Consider the following 19,440-nt stretch of genomic DNA (forward strand, 5'->3'; position numbering starts at 1 on the left):
GAATGGAAGGTCTCTTACAATTATTATTATCATGATTGTTATTACGATTGTTATTATTAAAACTTCCTCTATTGCCTACTTTTCTTGACTCTTCTTTTTTCCACATCCGTTTTTTTTTAAATATCTGCAGTTAAGGCTTCAGCTCTTCCCAAAGACAACCCTTTCCCTAGTACTTACCTTAAACAGATTATTTTGCTGCATTAATAGAAATAGAGTATCTAGAAAGAAGGAACTGAAAGTTCTGCTCTACCCTTGCCACGACGAGTAGGCTTTAGAACTTTGGCATCAATATCTGAGTCCCACACTACTAGCCTGTCACTGACAAAAAGTCCAGCAAAGATGATCAGGATGGGGATGGGTCTGGAGGCCAGTACATTCTGGAAAGAGTAGAAAAAATGTGAACAGTAATAGCCCCCCAAAAACAACTGGGGTCAATGTGTAAACATTTTATAAAGAACATTCTGAGTATCAGACTTTGGCTGAAAAGAAAAGGGAAGAAACAAGAGCCAGGTGGGTGGAATAAGAACTAGGGGAACAAACCAATTTCATGGATTGCTTCCTCCCTATCCTCTTCAGTCCCTGCAGAACTGATGACCCCAGGATTAATGCACTATTCCTAGGAGAAAAAAAAAATCTGGCATGGTTCCTACAGGTATTATTATCCTAGGAGGCCCAATTAAGCAAAAATGACTAGGAATGATTTCAGGAGTCTCTGGGTAGAGGTGAGCTGTAATATTTGGGCTTTGGGGTGATGACTGTAACCGGGCCATTGTAGCTGAACCAGTTAGAGTGGGGTCTATGAATGGCAATATCCAAATCTTTTCACCCCATGCTGTATAACCAATTAACTTAGCAGAATTGATTGACGGGCAAGACAGAGCTGGAAAGGCAGCTCAAAAGGCAAATGATACATCTTTGAAGGAGATCAAAAGCCAGGATGGTGCTCCATTAAGTCCATGCTCCCATTCCAAAAAAGAGCCAAAACCACACACACACGAAACCACCTTACACATATACTCACCATTCACTGAGTCTCTTCTTACCCTTTCCTACTCTTGACTATTGGCCACTGTCTTTGTCTTGCATCCTCTTGATATTTTCTTTCGCTGTATATTACCCTTTCTTTTCCAACTTACTTCTCATTTTACTGCTACTATAATTAATGATAATAATAGATATAATTTTTAGATCATGTAGCTTGTTCCATGGCTTCTTACTAGTGATGATATTTATTCAAATCTTAGACTATCTTTTGCCTATGAGTTGATTTTGGTGTTAGCTCAGTTTTGCAGATGAGGAAACTAAGGCTAGGAAAGACATAGTACCTTGTCTCAAATCATACATGTAGAAAGTGGTAGAGCCAGGTTTCAAAACAGATCTCTCTGACATGAAAGCCCATGCTTTTCCCCCTGAGCTGCAATGTCTCACTAACGATCTATTTCTTCTCAATAATAAATCTGACAGTTTTGATTCTTTTTGTAGGTGATGTCACCTCCTCCGGATGCCTCAGCTGACACCTGAAGTCCCACCACACCAGCAGTGCTCCCCCATGACCCTACTCACTCCCACCTTCTCCAGCCTGGCAGACAGTTCTCAGACAACAGTAACTGAAGAGCTAGAAATTAAAGGAATTTAAGACAGATTTTGTAAGACAAGCTGCCTCTTCTGTGAACACATGATGCCTGTCTCAGAGCAGATGCATTTTTGGTTGCTGCCTAACATGGGGTTGTGGGGCAGGAATTTGGCATCACCCCAGGAGATCTTCCTTTTCTCATCTTACAGCAGTGCATTTTTTCCCCCACAGGGCCGCTGGTTTAAGTATTAAAAGTAAAATTAATTCATGTAATTGGTCCAAAGAAACCCAGAACAGGGTCATGCCTGATCTGGTTTCCAAGGAGAGAAACTTATTCACGATATGTCAGAATTCAGCTCTTGTTAGACCCACACATGTATGCAGGCACACACACTCACTCACACACACGCACACACCTCCCAACCCTGAAGCTATTTTCTAAGAAAACCAGATGAAGAGAATCTTCGCTACCCGAAGCAGGAAGTGAGTCAATGCTGGGTAGAAAAACTAAGCAGACAGTCCTAGTAGGAGGACTGCCAGGGCATTTGAAAAACCAAAGCAGTGTGCTCAGCCTCGGGGACCTTGGAAAGTTGCCTGAGACCTTGGAAACCATTTTATCCAGCACTACTAACACATATAATCCAGTAATTTAAAATCTTCCATTACTTTAATCTTTTCAAACAACTCGAACAATTATGAAATTAACTCTAGATATTTCTCATCTGATTAAGAAATGAAATGTGTATAATATCAATCTTAGATCCTATCAGGTAAATGAGTTTTAAATGAAACTTAGATCTTTGTAAGTCAAGGAACAAAGAGATGATACAAATGAAATGGTAACTTTCTATCCAGATTTAATTTTCTTCCTGAACTATATTTTGGTTAAAGGAAATATTTTTGCTCCCAATTCTGGCCACTCTGCTGGACCTCTGTCAATATCAAGTATACAATGAAGGGCCCAGATGTGGATACTAGTGGGGAAAGAGTAGAACAGGAACTTCCTCTCCCTCATTCTTGACATTCTGTTTCTATTGATATAGCAAAGGATATTTAATAATGGACATGTTAAAAAGGACATTGTGTGTTTAAGGCCAAGCCACCCTGAACATGCCTGATCTTGTCTGATCTTGGAAGCTAAGCAGGGTCGGGCCTGGTTAGTACTTAGATAGGAGACCACCTACGAAGACCAGGTGCTGTAGGCATTAAAAAAAAAAAAAAAAAAAAGACATTGTGTTAAGACAACAGCAAAGCTTAGCCCAGTCTGGTAATTAGTAATTTGCAAAGGTAAGACAACTGACAGGGCACTATCAGGAAGGGCAGGTTGCCCAGTGAGGATATTGATCGGAGAACTGGTTAGAGATCAAACAGAAGTGGTCACCTGGGAATGGCTGATGAAGACTTTGATTGTCATGTCTACAAATAGAAAATTAAATTCTGCAGGTGGAGAAAAAACGCTGGTTGGGCTTTTGGAAAAGGATCAACATGATACAATTTGTGTTTTGGATAGCTCATACTAACAAGTCTCATACTAACAGACTTGAGGGGGAGAAATTGAAAATAGGGAAAACAGTCAGAAGGTTGGTACATGTAAGAAAATAAACTTCATGAGAGTACTTGGCATTCCCAGTGTATCACTGCTGTGTGTATTCTCAGGACCTAAAATATAGAATGTGCTCAGTAAATAGCTGTTATGCAAAAAGTGACCTCCATTTATGTCCAGGAGGGAATGAAAAAGAGAAATGTTGAATAGAGGGTCATATTTGTGCAAAGAGAGCACATTCACCCACAGGTTTCCAGATAGCATTTTTTCCCAGATCATCATCCATGCTGTGCCAGCTAGCTGACTAGATTAAGCCATTTTTTTGTGGAGTATTGATCATTTCCAGACCCCTATACTTAGCATCATTGTGCATATATTATCTCATTTAATCTGTTTTTTAAAAAGTCTCTAGTATTAGATATTGTTATCCCCAATTTATGTGTGAACAAAGTGAAATATCTGCTGAAGGTAATGAGCTACTAAATTGTACCAGATTTTGATCACAAACCTGATTCTAAAGCCTATGATTGCTCCACTATAATCAGAGGAGCATAAGTCACTTGCTTTATTAACCAGAGGATTTTATATATCCCATTTCCATACACATTCCAAAAGAGGCCTCTATCTCACAGCCTCCACAAACAATAGCAGCAGATTTTGAAAATTTGTGTAAATGTGTTTTTAATAAACCACATCAAAATTTTCTATATGCCTTAATAAGCTTATGTATTCTCAGGAGACCTTATTAGATAAAGATAAAATATTTTAGAAAGCCCCCCATTCCTAACTACTTGAAGATGCATTAATCATTTTAAATCTCCCCCAAAATCATGGGCAAAAAGTCATATTGTTGACTCTGGCTTAAAGAATATAAATGCTACCCCTTCCCTCATGAAATATCTTTGGAGGAACTGCCGCAAATACTGAACATGAGGTGGACCCAGAAAATCCTCTAAACAAATAGATTCTACCTAGCCCTGCTATAAAGCCTACCTGATATAATTCTACTCTTTCCTTTGCTTCGGCCCTCCCTTGCTAAAGTTATTTGAAAGTATATTGCTTTTCCACTCTGGAAATGCTATTTTACACTCTTTGTTTCTAATAGGGCTCTGGAAGTAGCAACATAATATTCTTTTTCTTCCAGATGTTGCCCTTTCCTCTGTAGAAAATGAATTTTCCACCTATTATTTCAAAATACCCTGTCAGATGGTGTCCTGCTTATGGCCCTGGTGCATCCCCAACACGAAGACAAAATGTCTCTCAGGGATGGAAAACAACATTCATTCTAATCCATGTAATTGCTTTAAAAATGTCCATGTTTTTATTAGTAGTCCTTCTATTGCTGTCAGAGGATGATTATACTCTTTTCGAAATGTCTCTCTTATTTTCCATTTGCGTTGAAAAAAATATTTCGATTATAGAAACATGCAGTCGAGTTAGAAAGACAGTTCTTATTCATCTACAATCAACCCAGAATTTCAGAATTTTGCGGAACCAAGAGAAAGAATAGATTAAAATTTACTTTTGACAGAAGCCATAAGAAATAAAAAGGTTGTGAGGGAAATTATGTCAATCAGTTGTGTCTACAAGATCATAACTCTGTGCTTATTTTATCTATAAAACAGGGATAACAACATTCATATTACAGGGTTTTGATGAAAATTCAATATTATACATGAAAATGCTTGGCATGATTCTTGGTAACTAGAAAAATTGAACAAAGAGTATTAAAAGTAGTAGTTGTTGTTATTGCTGCTGCTATTTCAAGGGAAACATTAATCTTCATTCCTTATTCATCAAACGCTTATTGATCATATATAACACAGTCCCCCATGGGAGAATCTGTCAATGTAGTGAGGGAGACAGATAGTAAATAGTTAACTATTATGTAATGTGATAACTATTACAATAGAAGTATTTAAGAACTGCTCTATGAACATAGATGTAGCAATTTAAATAATACCTTATACTTACATAGCATTTTACAGTTTTCAAAGCTGTTGTCTCACAAAAACCATTTGAAGTAGATTTAGAATACCTGGTTTTATATATCATCATCATCATCATCATCATGGCCACCACCATCATCATCATCATCCTGGCAGCTACCATTTGTTACATGACTACTATGCCAGGCCCTGCTAGGAGCTTTCCATGTCTTATGTCTCTTAATCATTACAAGAAACCTACAAAGTAGCTAGTTTGATCCCCATTTTATCAATGGTGAAAGTAAGATTCAATGAATTTTATTGACTTCCCTAGTAAGTGATGTAATCCGAACATGGAAACAAATCTGTCTCCAAGTCATGGTCTTTTCTCCAATCACAGTTGAGTTATAGACATAAAGCAGCTCAGAGAAAATTACATTAGGGATCAGGAAGAGGAAATTTTTTTCTTAATGTGATCTAATATATCCATCTTGGATAAATAATGCAAAAGAGAGGCTGACAATTAATACTCTGATCTCTGCACTAGATATGGAAGTCATCCTTATTCTAGATCTGTCCTACTAGTTGCCATTCAGCAAAGCTAAGGCATATCGACAGATAAGTTTCATAAACAAGTGGCCTTTGGAGAAGTTATTACACCAGCTTAGACAGTCTATAGTTGAATTTAACATTGACGTTGCCAATTCTAGCATTCAATCTTTGAGAAATTATATTGGCCATCCAGAATATAGAATAGACAACTTTCAGATGGCTGCCAACTAAAACCAAATGTTTGAACAAGCTGCTAGCCCTTAGACAGGAAAGCTAAAAGTGTTAAGGAAAACCCTTAATTACTTTATTGCAAACTAAATCAAGACAAGGAGAACAAATCCTCATTATAGAAACCTGATAGTTCAGAGATGGTCCACAATATTCTCATATTACTGACGACCACTCACCCTTGTTTCTGCCAAAGTTGGCTCTTGGAGGTAACAATTATGTTGCTTAATTTGGCCCCCATAGGAAATCTTAAATGAGAAATTTCTGCTAGGTAAAAACAAAAAACAAAAAACAAAAACAAAAAACTTGCTCTTTAAGAAATTAGTATGTTTCTTCCTCTCTGACAATAAGAACTATGTAAATTATCACATTAGTCTTCAGTGGCTAGGGAACTAATTGATTTTTCTATTAATTCATAGCAACTACGTTAATTGTAAGGTTAGTATTTTTTCTTTATTTATTCATGTTTCCAGTAGGGCTCCATTTTTAAAACAAGGGATAACAAAAGCATTTATTTTTAATGGTTTTTCTATCATTTTATAAATAAAGGATACAGTCTCATTTTTTTCCAGACCTTACATTTATCATTAATGTGTGAACATCACTCATTCTTTCAAATTCTTACAATATACTATTTTTTTTTTCTATGCTGAACACTGTCTCTGGCTCCTAGTAGTGGAGAAGTTAAACAGATAAAATACAATGTGACGATTACTACCAGTACTGCAATGTGATAATTAGTACAATTATTGGCAAGCTGTACAAAATGGGTATCAAACATGTCTCTTCATATCCACATGAACTGCAGGCTAGTTTCCTTGGTGGGTACAGTAATACTGACTGATTAATGTGGCTTTCCGAGATGTATCTCAGAAACTCAAGCACCTCAGAGCTCTGAGTGAATTAAGAGGTTTTAGATCTGGACAAATCACTATTCACACCTCCTTAGAAAGGTCTCTCTGTCTTCTGCAGTCCACAAAGATCTCTCTAGCTCTGCATCCTGAGGTGTTCCCTCCAGATCAGACACAAAAAGCTCTAATCATCTAATGCAGGCAACCACAGGAGACAGGTTCTGTGTCCTAAGCCTGGATGTGAGCCCTCGAGAGCTTAGGTTTCATTTACTTTTACACAAAACATCGTTAATCAAGCATCTAAATTCAACTCAGTTTAATAATCATGTATTAATCTCCTATTTTTTCCTGGAAGCACAGAAATAATTAAAACTCCCTATTCAAAGTTCAAGACTAGTTGAGGAGACAAACACTTAAACAGGTTTAATATAGTGTGTGAAATTATGGTGATGAGGGTATGTCCAGGATTTTTGGCCCATGGTAGGATTCATAATTTGGGAAAGAACTTTGCTGATGCTGGCCAGTGAGGGTGGGAGGAGACAAGGAACAGAAGAAATAGATGTTGGAGAATAATCCAATTACCTATTTACCATCCAATGCACAATACTAAGGTGGGGCCAGGGTAACTGAGGTAGAATTTTGTACCAGGGACACAGTATGGCAAGTGAATGGCATAGACATGGGAGCCAAGCAGCAAGTGAGGCTGAAATCAATCAGGCAGTAAAGATCCTGCAGGGCAGTACAGAGAGAGGATTCTGCTTCTCTAGGAGATGGGACTGACTTGAGGTCAGTGCCAGAACTCACTTCAAGCAAGTTGGGATTCAGGCTCGAGCACTAGTCTTATCCGGTCCCGGTGACGAGAGTGCTGGAGACTGAAACTGAGGCAGAAGTCCAGCTTCTTGTGGTAGAGAAAGGTTCTCCAAGAGCATGCAAATTGCTGAGGTTCCCCACTTACTCTCATGCCCAGACACCGAGGACTATGTTTATAGCGGCAAGATTAAATTTAGACACCATCTGCTAGTAGTCTGAGACTAGTAATAAGCGTCATGTTTAGAAAAAAGATTGGCATAGGGTCTTGATCTGAAAGACTTGAGATTGAAGGAGTATAGAATGGATAAAGGCAGTATCAAATATAATTGTTGTTGAAACAGTTTTGAAGGTTCGGAAAAAGTGATTTTCAACCTCTTCTATCAAGACAATGGGCATCATTCTTTTCTCATTTGTCTGAAGTTATCAGCAAGAAGTACCATCATTCACTGCCATTTTGTAACTTAAGTGTCACATAACTGTTGTAATAGAAACTTGAGAAAGTAAAGAACTTCACTCTATTTTTCTCCATTGTACTTCCCTCATCTTCTACTTATATGTAGATTTACGAATTATTTTTCTCTCAGGAGAGCCACAAGGAACCTGTCAGAAATATTCCAGCATATGCAAATCCTAACTATACAGACAAAAATAATCTTTGTTCTATTCCTCATGTGCTCTGTGGGAGTTTTGCCTTGTTTGCATGATTGATCAGTTTGCATGTGACTTTTCAAAATCACTTTTCAAATGGAGATGTGAAACAGAAAACAAAGGTAGGGGTGTGTAGGCCTGGGCTGGGTGAAGGGGCACCCAATCCAGGATAAGCCCTTTCAGCAGCTTATCCATATTCTTCCTGCACATATCAGATGGTCACTATCAGTTGCAGGTTTGGTAGTCTCCATTATATGGGCAACAGGAGTTAAAATCCCACAAAGATAAACTGTAGAGTGAACAGGATCTTTTTTGTTTTTTGGATTGTTTTCTTTTTCTTCTGGTTGACAGTACTTCTATAACTAAGTGCATTAGATGGTATGTAAACCACCAAAGCCCTGCTGGGATCCCTAAACATCCTCAGGATTCATTTCCCTATAGTTCAGGAGTTTGTGGTGTCTCTGGCCCTTTCTACTGGGTAACTTCTGCACTTTTCTTCAGAAGCGCTCTCTGTATCTAATTTCAAGAAAGAAACCATCGCTCTACACTCTTCAAAGAGGTGTGTCTCCCTCTTTTCCCAGCACAGACACAACGTGTTCCTTGAATAAACCATATAAAAGATAATCCACTGCCATAAAGCACTGTTCTAAAAAAGAATTACCCCAAAATATTACTTTTTCTGGATTTTATCTCCTCTTCTTCTTCATCTTCACCTCTACTACTTTTGTTCACCCTTCATCACCTCTTACCTGTATTACGAACTAGTCCTTTAACTTGCCTCCCTGTGGCCATCGTCAATGATCTCTTCACCTTTCTTCCCCAACTTTTTCTTCCTCCCACTCCAAACTTCTAATTCATTATTTCATTAATAGTGATTTAAAAGTGCAAATGTGACTTGCAAATGTAACTTGTGATTTAAAAATCACAATCACCCGTGATCAAATACTAAGGATGAGAAGAGAAAGGGAAAATAGCAACAGTTTTGAGCATCTGGAAGTTGTCAGACTCTGTGCTAGGTCCTATTATACATATATATATACATATACATATACATATACATATACGTATACATATACATATACATATACATATACATACATATACATACCCTACATTCTCACAATAATGCTTCAACATAATGTGTTATTATCTCACATTTATTGTGAAGAAACTAAGGTTCAGGGAGCTTACATAATTTGCCTAAGGTCATATGGCTAGTAGATTCAGTACAAAGCATTTGAGATCTATAGGCACATATCAAGTTCTATAAGTTTGCCACTGCCAATTCTAGGTTCTGGAGGCATAGAGATAAATAAGATTTCTGACCGTATCTGACTCTGAGAGGCCCACAATGGAGGAGACACTCAGACTAACAGTAAATTACAATGCAATGTAGAAAGTGCAAGGCTGAGTGGCAAAGTCGGGGTTTGAACTTAAGGTCCTTCCAATTAGACCACTATTTGCCTATTTTTGCAAAGATGAGAAACTGTTTAATGTTAAAACTATCCTCAAACTTTCATACAATAATATTTGTATTTTTTACTCAAGAACTATGCAACGGCAAAAGTTACAATGAATTCAGTGAAGTTTTTGAAGGAATTTACATTTTATTCATCATAACAGCAACAATGTCTACTTGAATCCATACCTTTGTGTGATACACTATCGGTCCATGTACAGTGAGTGAACAGCCATATTTGAATTTGAGACCCATCTGCAATAACCTTGGATCCTTAGTCCATTCATTGGAAATGAGTCCTTCACTTGTAAGCTCCTCTGACACAACATGTCTTCCAACAGGGTTCTGCAGTGTTGACAACTAGAGAGCCAGGGTGAAACATGCTTGATTAAAGGTCAGGTAAGCAAGCATGTACCTTGGTCAGACCTTGGACAGTAATGAAAAGCCTTTGGTCCCTTCTCTAACCCATCTGGACATCCATGCACAGGAAAAAGAGAGAGAGGGAACTACCATTTCTTAGTGTCTTCTTTGTGTAGGCCACATAATTTATAATCTAAATATTAAGCCAAGTCATGTGTTTAAAACCTTTTGGCAGAATCTTGCCTTCCCGCTTTTAGCGTCATGGCCTGCCTTTCCTTTTCTTCACCCCATTTATCTTCTTCTCTTATTTTTCCCAGACGTACTTTGCTCTTTTACATCCCAATGCCTTTGCTAAAGCTGTTATTCTGCCTGGAAAATCCATGACCAGTTTCCATTTTTTATCCTGCTAAACCCTCTCATGCTTCAAGATCCAACTCCTCTCTGAAGCTATCACCAACCTACGCAAGAAGATTTCTTTCATTTATGCTCTGGTCACACTTGATTTACCCTTCCTTTATAGCACTGAGCACACTGTATTATAATCATTTGTTTACATATGTGTCTTTATCACTGGCCTACACTCTTTTGGTGGCTGGGAATGCATCGTATTTCTCTTAAATCCCCAGTGTGTACTACTGTGCTTGGAACATAATATGCACTCAATAAAAGGTGACTGTATGAATACATAAATAAACGAATGCATGCTTAATAATCTTTGGTTGAATGTGTTAACATTGACACACTTCTGAAATTGTCTGCTTCATGTTTGGAGAATGTATTACAGTTTCTGGTCCTATCATTTGTCACTTTCTAACGTACTCATAAAAACACAGAATATCAGTGTTGGAAGACATTTTAAGGCCATTTAACCGAATCTTCCTACTAGGGCAAAAATCTCCTTTCTGTTATCAGGAGTCATTCACTCTCTGATTGAATAACTTTTGTGATAGGAGTTCACTGCCTTATATAGTAATACAATCATTCTTTAACAATATTAACTATTAGGAATGTCAAACAATATCTATCTATCATTTCCTCCTATTGATACTATTCCTACCCTCTGAAACTATTTACATATATTTTCTCCTTCAAATGACATCCTTCCAGCTATCTGGTAAAAAAAAATGAGAAATTAAGCAATCACTTGCCCGAGGCATTCTGGGGTCTCAGAAGCCCCTCCTGATTTCTAGGATCAAAACTGAGGAGGCAGATTTAGCAGATTTAGAGGCAGCTGGCAGGAACAGTCAGGTTCAGTGACCAAGAAACTAGTAAATGTGGACTTAACCTTAGAAGGCACCAGGAATCCAGATGATGAAGAGAAAGAGAAAGAGCTTAGGTGGCACACTAAGTTGTTGGCAGGGGAGGCGGCATAGGCAAAAAGATGGCGTTTACAAAAGCAGTCCAGCAATTTAGAAGGATAAAGTGCAAAATGGGATAGAGTGTGATAAATGTGAGGCTGGGCATGTAGTCAGTAAACTGAGTGTCAGAGAGGTGGTGGCTCACCCAAAGTTACATAGCTAGACAGGGAAAGAGGCTGGCTCTAGCCAAGATCTTTTGGGTTCCAGTCATTTTTGCTAGTCAGATGTCCTTATACTATCTTATAACATCTCCCTATCAGCTCGTCCCTTAATACTAGCCACAAAGTGATGATTCAAAACTGATCCCTTAGATTGAGTTTTATTTCCTCACTGAAACCTTCACATTACAGTGGCCTCTCCATTACCCCTCATGGATGGCTCCTAAACCAGGTTTATACCACAGGAGGACTCGGGTCAGAGTTTCCTATCAGAGGCCCACCCAGAGATATTGTACAACTCCCTTTTCTAGGACACACAGGATTGTCACCCACTATGCCTAAACACATTCTTCTTTAACTATATTAGTTACCAGTTAGTTTTATGGATATGAAAGCATTTTTAAAGATGATTTTTCCATATCTCTCCTCCAAACAGTTTGTGTTAACTTTTACTTCAGAAAAATCCAATTTCCATTTGTTCTAAGTTACTGGGAGGCACTTATTTTCCTCCTTGTATAACACCTATACAATCTCAGCCTTTGCTATTGAAAGGGAAACAACAAAAATAAAGATAGGACAGGCCTCTTGACAAAATTCATCCCATGACACAAAATGCAATCAACCTTCTCAGTTTCATCTCTTGCCACAGCCCCGAAGAACAGCCCCTAGAGACTCAATCTCCTGTTCCATGTTGAAGGCCTTAGTATGAATAATGTTCCTAAATGATTCTCTTTTCAAGGTTGATGAGTTGAGATAGAAGTGACTTTGCCAAGGTCATACAACAAATCAACATCAGGGGAGATGTTAGAAGCTCTGGGTTTTGCCGTGGCTTTACCTTGAGCCATGATACTCAAGAGAGCTGCCAAGAAAGTGATGGAAAATAAGATAGATAGATAAATGATAGATGATAGATAGATAGATAGATAGATAGATAGATAGATAGATAGATAGATAGATAGATGATAGATAGATGATAGATAGATGATAGATAGAGATATATAGATATATATCTATATATCTATATATATATAAATATATATAAATATATAGATATATATATATATAAAATGTATGCCCCATGTGAGGCTTACCCGGACAAATGATTCCTACATTGTGAATTTAGGAACAGGTTCAATATAAACATAAAAGAAAACTTCCCACATTTACTGTTCCCAGCAGAGCTGGTATAAGTGACTGCACTAAACAAACAGTTATTTTCTGGGAGATGCATTTAATTCACTCCCTGTTGATCACTTTCTTGGGGGTCATTCAATCAGCAGGAAAGCTTGGCTGTCAAAGATTCCAGAAATGCTCCTCTGACACAGTGATAAGCAAGACATTTGGGTTGCTTTCCATTGGCTGATCTAACAAGACTCTCTCACTTTTCTTTGAAATCCTATGCAATTATTTATTTCTGTTTAGGTAAGAAAGAAAAAAGCATCTTGTCTCATAATCTAAGAGTAGTTTCAAAATGTTTAGTAGTTTTTTTTCTTTTTCAGACACACAGAAAGAAACTTAACTAGATAATAAATATCTGGCCCACATATAACTATTAACGTTCACTGGTTCTCTTTTAAATTAAACTGTAGGAAGGTCACCTTGATTACAACATCTCAGATACATTCTCAAATAGCTACAGGCTTTGGTCTTAATATCCAGAACCCATTGTTCTTAGGGGTGAAATGAACTGGAACTTGGAAATCAAAAAGATGAATATCTCAAAAATTAAATTATGCTATCTTGTTCTCTCTTGTTTTTGCTGTTCATTCCTGCCTATGTGAGTTGTTTCCCTGTTTCTCCAATCCTTTTCCATCATTATGTAGTAGAATGAGCATGGACTTTGTCATCATAAAGACTTTACATCCTAGGTATAGTACTTGCCAGCTACCTGGCTTACTAAACCTCTTTGAGATCCAAGTTCTTCCTCGGTAGAACTTGCTAACCTCTGATATATTTATATACTTGCTAACCTCTGTTATATATATATATATATATATATATATATATATATATATAACAGAGGTTAGCAAGTATATAAATATATATATAAGTATATATATATATATATATATATATATATATATATATATATATATATAAATAACAGAGTTTAACACAAGTCTTAGCATAGAGTATGTGCTCAATAAACATTACTTTTCTTCCCCCTTTTGCCCACCATATTGGCCACCATGACATCCAGGGGTTTTTCTCAGAATAGAGCCAACCTATCTTCAGGAATATGCCCTGGTACCCCAATAACATTCTTCCCTCCTACTCTGCAGCTCTCCTCAGAACTGGCTTTAGTAGCCACAAAGATGTAGTTTTTCATCTCAACTCCTCTAATTTCAACTCCTCAGAGACTTTGTTTCTTTATCTTAAAAAAAAAAAAAAAAATGTTACCTATGCTGTAGGTTCGCTATGCTATGAACATTAAATAAATGGAAAGCATGTTGTGGAGAACTTGACCCATCACAAACTGTAGTTTTTTTCAACTAATTACTAAGAATTCACCAGGGTTCCCTTGTCTGCTAAGTCTAAGCCTAAACTAAACATAAGAAGCAGAAAGAAAACACTATTTCCTGACCTCCAGAAGCTCACAGTCAGGAACAAGATGTTAGGTAAATTAACTGTTAACACGTACTTGGGGAAGGGTCTAGAAATGCATTTAGAGATCTCTCCCCACAGTGTATTCAGTTCTAAAGGGGCTTCAGTGTGCTGTAAATCATAAAGGACAACCATGCTGGCTTCATAAAAGAGTTTTGTTTCAAAGCAAAAAAAAAAAAAAAAAGCATTTCAAGTGAGTCTAATTGTCATATGCAACTCTCTGCAGTGATAGGATTCTCTCTTCAACATCCTCTAGAGGTGACAGAGTGCTCAGTGTCTTGAGAGACACCCAAGTCCTTACTGAATTCTTCTGACTGCTGAAAAGTACAAGCTCAAAGAGAACTATAAGATGGCACTCTCTACATTTCATTCACTTAAGTGGCTTACTATCCCCAAGACAGATCTTTAAAAGGAAAGATTAAATTTCTTCAAAAGGTAAACTTAAAATGTAGAATTTAGAAAAAGAGAAGAATGCATTATCAATACTATATACCCTTTCCCTTGAATAATATTCTCTATATTTTGGCAGCATTTTACCATTTACAATCCACATTTTTTATTTAAGTATCTTATTTATGATCCGAAGAAAAACCTTGTGAGGAAAGTAACTTCATTTAAAAATATATTTTTTATATTTTATATTTCTTTGAAATGAAGTTGTGTTTTACAATCAACATAGTATCTCTTTTCTTCCCTGAAAAGTTGATAAATCAATATAAACCTTATTAAATTGTTGTACAATGCATGCATATTAACATTCATTTGTTTTCTTTTTTAGAGATATTGGAAGCTAAGACCCAGATAAAGTCTTTAACCCAATAATCCAGAGCAAGTGAGTAAAAGGATCAGGGTTGGAATTCTTAAACCTTGAGTTTTAGGTAATGCTCTTTTTCACCGTCTAGCTCTGGTCCAGACTCAGCAAGCAGGACTGCTCTTCCTAAAGGATAATTAAAGCCTCTCCAAGAAGTGTAACTGGAAGAACGACACTGTCGACCATAAATATTCTTTAACCTAGTAGCCAGTTCTATTCCCCAAAATTTACATCTTTGGCTTTTCCTTTTGGCTATATAAACAATACTTGACACAACACCCATAATATGTATGTCTGTATGTGTGCACTATAATTTTATGCCCCACTTTATTCCACAAAGGATTTGAGGTAACCTAAATAAATATAAACCATAATATTGTAAAAATAAAAGAACACAATATAAAAACCAAGATTAAGAAAACAAGTCAAAGCTTGAGGCAAGGGAATCAGAGCACAATTGTATAAGCCGTAAGTGCCCAAACAGAAGATATTGTTAAGTCATGAACTTGGCTAAGAGTTTTCTGACAGTCATAGCCAAAACAATGACTTGCATACTCTGTGTATAAAACTTACCGTAACTCATCTAAGGAAGAAAAAAATTTATTTCAAATGAGCTCATGTCAGGCTCTATGCAGGGAAATTGATAGATGTCATGAACAGTGATCTCAGTAAAGTCCCTAAGAGCAAACACACATAACTTTTTTTGTAAGGTCATTTTTTGCAGTGTTCCTAGATAAAGTGTGAAGACAGTGAAAGCCAACTGTATAGCAGAAAAATAGTCCAAAACAACCTGGTACAAGTATGGGTGAGGATAACAGTCATGGTTTTGTCCTGCTGTTTCCCTGGATATTCTAAGGCTCCCACACAGGTATATGCATGGGAAAGCCCTCTGGCAAAAGTAAAAGTTTATATAGGGGTAGTCATTCTTTAACTTCAGCTCCTTTTCAGCTGTTTTGTTTTATTTCTCTTATGCTCTATTTTGCCTTTGAAATGCTTTCTTACAGAACTGACTACATAGTTTGTGAAGCCTAGTATGAAATAAAAATGTAGGCCTCTTGTTCAAAATTATTAAGAATTTCCAGAGAGCAAGAACAAGGCATTAAACCAAGCATGGCACTCTTCTAAGTGTACAGCCCGTGAGACTGCATAGGTACCATGCCCATGAAGCCATCTCTGGATTCTTGCTGTCACTCATTGAGTACTCCTGAATAGGTCGTTAGTACTCCTTATTAGCTGAAATATTTTTAGGCATTGTTATATCAGTTATTGACCAGTCCTTCCCATTCTTCCTCTTTCACTTTGATATCTGCCCATTGATTCTGACAGCAGTGTATGCTACTGATGATGATGATTGTAGAGAGTAAGCAAAGCAATGAAAATGAAAATGATGATACTTTAAACAGCTTGGTCAGAGCCAGAGGACCAGATTTGGAGGAGCCGGGTCAAGATACAGACCCAAAGAGGAATACTGTAGTGTGGAGCAGTAAGGATGCCACAAAAATTCTATGTTATCTCATGATTTTGCCGAGAACTCATTGGTGTGTTAGAACTTTGTGTTTAAAAATGAGAATTAGTGTTTCCTGAAACTAAGTGAGAAGCTAGCCAAGGAAACTTATCAAAAGTTCCTTATTGACTAGGGAAACTTATAAAAAACTGACAAATTGGAAAATTCTGTCTTGAGTTTTAACAAATCCTTAATTCTCTGCCCTTCCACTAGTCTGATTACTAGATAGTCTTTTTCTACCTCTAATAGAGGCTCTGCCATTAAATCATCGTGTGGCCCTGAGTTTCGTTTAACTTTTATTAATCTCACCTTTCATATCTGTAAAACAGGAATATTTTGTGCTGTTCTACCAAAGACCAATTGTGAGGATCAAAGATGCTTTGCACATAGAATGTTCAGAAAATATTATTAAGGTAACATAAATCTATTGCTGACACCTCCTTATGACATTTAGGAGGTGTCAGCAATAGATTTATGTTTCACTTGGAAGTTTATTTTTAAAAGGTAGATATGTAGTCATTCAAGGGACATTAGCCATCAGTAAGCAAACAGAAGAGAATTTGGAGAAATGGAAAAATGGAAAAGATGTTCAAAAGCTCACACATCTGGGCTAAGTACACCAAAGTTCCATTCACATCACCCAGGAGTTCAACGCTACCAAAAATCTCAATTCCTCTCTCCTGTGCGACCAAACTGACACAGGGCAGGCTCTGTGGTAGACCATGTGCTGGACACTGGAGGTAGAGATGATTCAGACACAGTCTCTCCTCTGGGGTTGGGGGGAAGATCATGGTCCAAAAGGGGTTCGCTTAGCACAGGAGTAGGAGGAGGAGGTTGGGGTAGGATGGAGTGGTAGAAAATTGTACTACTGAAGCTTTTAACCAAGTTCCTTTGAAACAGATCCGTCATTCACAGAGCATACATATATGAGTGTACATGTGGTTGTGTTCCCATGTACCAATGCATATTTGTATGTGTGCATATACCTATTTGTGTAATATCTAAGAAAAGATAGAGGAAAAGTTATGAAAAGGAAAAAAAAAACAGTCAGATGATGCCAAATATGCTAACTACAGAAAATTTAGGAAAACCCTAAATTTTTGACTCCTTTCATTCACTCATTTATTCATTCGACCAACCAGAATTTACTGGGCACCAGCTACGTGCAAGCCACTGGGTACCAGGAGGAATACAAAGAAGAATCCTTAGGCACAAATCCTGCCTTAAATATTGGAATCATTTAAGTTTCTTTCCTGCCTACTAAACTGTAAATTCCTCAAAATCATAGGCTTTATCTATTCCATATATTACAATAAAAAAAATCTGTGGAACTGAACTGACAATGAAAAAACAGAAATGTTATTCTGTATGTTATAGAATATTTTATTCGATACTCCATTCTTCAAAAAGGAAAGAGCCACAACTGCAAAGATATATGCTACTTTGCTTGCTCCACCGATGGCCAGGACAAAATACTATAGAACTAGGGGCAGAGAAGGCTTCCAGTCAGGCAGATTAATCATAGACTTCCACTAGTCCCGAAGAGGGACTGCTTCAAACTGACCCCACTTACCTTAATGAGGATAGGATGTCCTGGTGGGGTAAAATTAGAGAAGCTGCCAAATTGACTTTGGTATATCATACTCACATTGGCACAGCTCACGGGATTTGGTTAATTGGGAGTTCATTTTCAGTAAGCAAACCATAGCGTGGGCCATCTATAACAGAAACAGACTGAATTCTCATGGATAATTGCGTGAGCCCAGACAAATGCTCCATCTCCTTGGGGCTATGAGGGCTAGTGGCCACCAGGAATCATATTTGACTCTCCTACAGCTTGCTCCCAGCCAATCCAGGGCCAGTGGTCTCTGACAGACAGTGATGAAAGGATTAGTGAAAAAAGATCAATCACCTTAAGAACTGAATTCATGGGAAATGGGCATTTACTGAGTACTTCCTAAGTGCTAAGCACTATATTGAGTGTTTTATGTTATCTCTTTTTAATTCTCAAGATAACCTTAACTGCAGTTTAGAGATGAGAAAACCAAGGCTTAGAAAGATTAAGCAACTCCTCTGTCATAGCTAGAAAGTAGGAGAGCTAGAAATGAATCCCAGGTCCATCTGTTAACAAAGTCCATAATCTTTCCTTTTCTGAACCTTCAGGCAATGCCAAAGTAGGCAAAGCAGTCTGTTAGCACCAAATATTTTCAATTTATCTACATTTCCAGCCTTAATACGTAGTGAGATAAGATGCAAAACAAAACAAAATACCAAAATCTTCACAAATCAGAAAATGTTTAATACTCAACTTGAATAAATGTTTATGATAATGAAAGGATTAAGATGCATAAATTGTTAATATTTAGGAAAATTTGACAAAATTGTTTTTATCTGTTGCAAACCCTGTTGAATATTTAATGATCTGATCTGTGCCTATGTCTGCTGGAGCTGCCATGAAAGGCAAGAGGGATCTCTTCCTACATTATGTTGCATTTCTGGAGGTGGCTTGAACCATCACCCATGTCTTAGGGACAACATGAAATCTCAATCTCCTTCCTTGATATCTCCCCTGAGTTCCAGAGACATTTATATGTCCAACAGACAGGTCGGCTCTTCTATCCGGATGTCCCACAGGATTTTGTATAAAAATGGGCACATTACTGTTTTTCCTCACCTCAAATCTGCCTCTCCTCCCATACTGCTTAACCTTTTACCTGTATCTGAGACTAGTGCCATCTTCTACTTTATCCCCTAAACAAACACTTAACGATCTTTCCCAAACACTGCTCTTAGTCACTAAGCTCTTCCTTAAATTCAAATTCTATCTTTGAAATATATATGTTGCCTTTATAGTACTTATTAAATTGTAGAATTTTACATTTTTTGTGATTTTTAAAAATTTGATTTTATGATTATTCAAATAATATTTATCCCCATATTAAACTGTAAATTTCATAGTAGCAGAAACATTTATTTTTTCTCATCATTTTATTCTGTGCACCAATAACAGTGCTTGATACATACTAAGTATACAATAAATACATGTAAAATAC

General features: G+C 37.2%; 1 protein-coding gene and 1 pseudogene across 2 annotated transcripts in view; one reads left to right on the forward strand and one right to left on the reverse strand.

Annotated features, from left to right (window-relative positions):
• AGBL4 (ATP/GTP binding protein like 4) overlaps positions 1–19,440 on the reverse strand; it is a 1,052,851-nt gene that overhangs the window by 588,864 nt on the left and 444,547 nt on the right. The gene's annotated exons all lie outside the window — the stretch shown is intronic.
• Positions 2,660–2,778, forward strand: LOC111744481 (annotated as a pseudogene).

The sequence above is a fragment of the Pteropus vampyrus genome, unplaced genomic scaffold (assembly GCF_000151845.1).
Source record: "Pteropus vampyrus isolate Shadow unplaced genomic scaffold, Pvam_2.0 Scaffold135, whole genome shotgun sequence".
In the NCBI taxonomy this organism is placed as follows: domain Eukaryota; kingdom Metazoa; phylum Chordata; class Mammalia; order Chiroptera; family Pteropodidae; genus Pteropus; species Pteropus vampyrus.